This window comes from Marmota monax, unplaced genomic scaffold, assembly GCF_021218885.2.
Source record: "Marmota monax isolate L192 unplaced genomic scaffold, Marmota_monax_Labrador192_F-V1.1 WCK01_AAM20220418_F8-fsc00120, whole genome shotgun sequence".
Taxonomy (NCBI): domain Eukaryota; kingdom Metazoa; phylum Chordata; class Mammalia; order Rodentia; family Sciuridae; genus Marmota; species Marmota monax.
In genome coordinates, this window is record NW_026694424.1 from 4,833,726 (window position 1) to 4,837,160 (window position 3,435).

The 3,435-nt window shown below is 44.2% G+C and overlaps 1 non-coding gene across 1 annotated transcript; it reads right to left on the reverse strand.

Moving 5' to 3' along the window:
• Nucleotides 1–2,454: 2,454 nt before the first annotated feature.
• Nucleotides 2,455–2,528, reverse strand: Trnaa-ugc (transfer RNA alanine (anticodon UGC)). Its single transcript has one exon. It is a non-coding gene; the product is annotated as a tRNA-Ala (tRNA).
• Between the last annotated feature and the right edge of the window lie 907 nt (nt 2,529–3,435).

Here is a 3,435-nt window from a genome sequence, read left to right on the forward strand (position 1 = left end):
CTATCCTAATAGGGCCCTAAGAAAAAGTTATTAATAATAAAGTAATAATATGTTTTGAGTATTTTTAACAATGATCATAAAATATGTTTTAGATGTGTAAAATAATTAGTCAACTAAATCATAGCACTATCCTACTAGTCATTGACACCTTAGCATCAACAAGCCTTAGTTGAGCCAAAGCAGGAAAAGTTTAAGAGCTGGCTAGAGGGGAAAAAGAAGGTCAGCTTAGAGTCCTAAAGGGAACCCAAGGTTGCGGGGGTGGTGTGTGTACAGAACTGCATGGCTTTGTGGAGCTCCAGACAAGAATAGAGTAGTTCCTTATTTTTTTTTTCATTTTTAGCAAATTAGATGATTTTGCTGTTCCCTAAATTCCTGGCCCCCATCCTACCAGCAGTTTGCTTTGACTTTGGTGTTTGCACTACCTGGGTTCTGCCTTCTTCTCCCCTCATCTGGCTGACTCCCCTGGTCCTTCCAGTCTCTGCTGTGGACCACTGCCGACGGGTTCCCAGGTCATCCCACTCTTCCCACCACACTTAGTCCCCTGCCCGGTATTGTCCAAGTCCTGATCTCTCTCCGTGCTTGACTCTGAGCTCCCCGGGGGCCAGGACAAAGATCTGTCTCCCTGGGGTCTCTTGCACAGTGTTTGGTGGCCGTCCCAGGAGCAGCACTTGCTCAGTGTGAGAATTAGACCCACATCCTCCTCGTGGCCATGCTCTGGTCTGCAGATCTGTCCCTTCCCTTCCAGCAGGCTCATGCTCACATGTCCTTGTCAACAGATTCGCCTTCAGATGGACAACACTTCCTCTTTCGTGCCTGGTCAGCTTGTGAAGGCGCCAGGGACAGTGGACCGCTTGCCACATGAACTGAATAAATGAGCAGACAGTGTTGCCAAATAATCTGATGATGCAGGAGAAGCGTTTGAAGAGCAGCAATCTCTAGAATCTTTCAGAAACTTTACTGAGCTTGAGCCAAAAGTCATATTTTTTAATATTTTGTCAAAGAGGAACAAACAAATAGCAGCCGTTGTGGCTTGTCTATCCTGCCCCACCCCTTTTTTTTAACAGTAAATCCAGAAGTGGGAAAGAAAACCAGATTGTTGTTCTCTGGCTCATTTCGTTTTGAGGATCTCTGGGGCTGACACAGTCCACTGGTAGAGTGCTTTGCTGGCCTGACATTTTGCCTCAGGGATGATATTTAAGAGACAGGAGCGGGAACATCTTGGAATCTTCTAGCTCTGTCTCCCCACCATCAGCTACTTGAATGACATGGAGATCACTTTTCCTTTATGTACCTTCAGTTCCTTAGAGGTCAATCTGTGATGCTGATGATGACTGCAGAGCTTAACTGAGCACAATAAAAAGATAGAATAGACTGGATAATTTCTCAGACCCATCTCTCCAATGATTATAACTCTGAGATAAAATATTTCCTCAGATGGCTCCGTTTAAACACTTGTGGCACGGTAAAGTGAACCAGGCAGCATGAAAACTCACTGTTCAAAAATACTTTGAACCACACAGAACTGTGCCCTGAATGTTAACGAGTCCCCCAATGGCGAGATTGTATTGTAACCTCAGGTGCAATAGTATTATGAAGTAGGGCCTCTGGGAAGTGAGCAGGCCATAAGGGATATGCTCTTGTGGCTGAAATTTGACCTTTTAAAAGAGATAGAAGGGAGTGCTCACCTACGTGAGATCCCAGCAAGAAAGCACAAGCCATGAAACAGCGTGAGGCTCCACTAAACACCAAATTCTCTGGCACCTTGATCTTGGACTTCCCAGACTCCAGAATTGTGAGCAATAAATCTATATTATTTATAATTACCCTGCCTCAGGTATTTTACTATAGCAAGCCTGAACAGGCACACTACAAAGGCTCAGTTTATGTGTTTCCCTTGGGGAATAAATGCTTTCTTTTCTCCCATTAGGATTGTTGGGTGAAGAAAAGGGGCAATGGCAACTGTGCAATGGGAAGTTCTGCAGCCTTTGGTCTCTATGAAGAAAGGAGCTGCCAGATGATGTATTGGAGGAAGTAGATTCAAGAGACGGAGAAAGGGATCTGGTACGCTGAGCTCCTGGATCCAGACATGCCTGAGGCAGTAATACCTCTATGTCGTACAGTTATATTAAGTCCCCAAAACCCACTCCCCTCTAGTTTCTTTTATCATGAAATAGATTTCTGATAGGTTTTAATGGAAATTATATTAATATATTATATATCATCTATTTTCTCTACTGTAACAAATACCTGAGGCAGAGTACTCTATAAAGAAGAGAGATTGATCAGTTCACATTTTGGAGACTGAAAGTGCAAATAGCATTGTGCTGGCTCTGGTGAGGACATTATGGCAGTTGATATCATGGAAGAAGAACATGTGAGAGTAAGCGATCACATGGCAAGACAGGAAACCAGAGTGGGAGAAGTCGGGCTCCCTCTTCTATAACTGTTTGTGTGTGTGTGGTGCTGGGGATTGAACCCAGGGCCTTGTGCATGCAAGGCAAGCACTCTACCAACTGAGCTACATCCCCAGCCATAACTAACTCTTGAGGGCACTAACCTGAATCCCACAAGAACTACATGACTCTCTCCCGAGGGAGATGCCCCTAGTGACCTAATCACAAAGACCCTTGGAAACACACTCAAGCCCTATCCAAACACTGCATTTACTGTGTGCAGACAAATTACACACAAAAGAATTTACAATAAGAGAAAGTACTGGTAGAATAAACCCCCAATATTAATAATTCATACCTACAAGTGATGGAAATAAAGGCTATTTTATTCTCTTCTGCCTACTTTTCAGTATTTTCCAAACTACCTAAAATTACTTATAATTGGCCTATTTTTAACATTTTAATACACTATCCCCTAAGAAACGGTAGTGGCTTTGCTATGTCATAGAAAATCCTGACTCCTCTGAGTAAGAGTTGGGATTTGAATCTTCTGCTGATGGATCTTGTGAAGGGTTATTGTTCAGCTCTAAATTCTACAACAGGCAGTAAACGCTTTGTGAAGGGCTAATGGTCAATATTTGAGGCTTTGCAGGCTATATGCTCTCTGTGGTCATCTCTCAATTTCACTACTGTGGCACAAATAGCTGTAAATGAATGAGCATGGCTGTGTGCCAATCAAACTTCATTTAGGGATCCTGGAATTCAAATTTTCAGTCTGTCCGACCCCACCCCAGTGGGATGGGGCACTCACGGCAGCACAGACCTCATCTGTCTTGTCCCCGGAGCCATCCAGCCCCTGGTATACTGCAATCACTCGATTAACATTCGCAGAATAAATGAACGGATACATGAGTGAGCCAACGGCAAGCGCTCTCGGGGTCTCCCTGTTGGAAGTTGCCAGGTCAGAGCGCGAGCTACCTTCTTAGACCACATGCCAGCAAAGAACTCTTGGGTACACTCATCTCCCTGCCACTCAGTGACT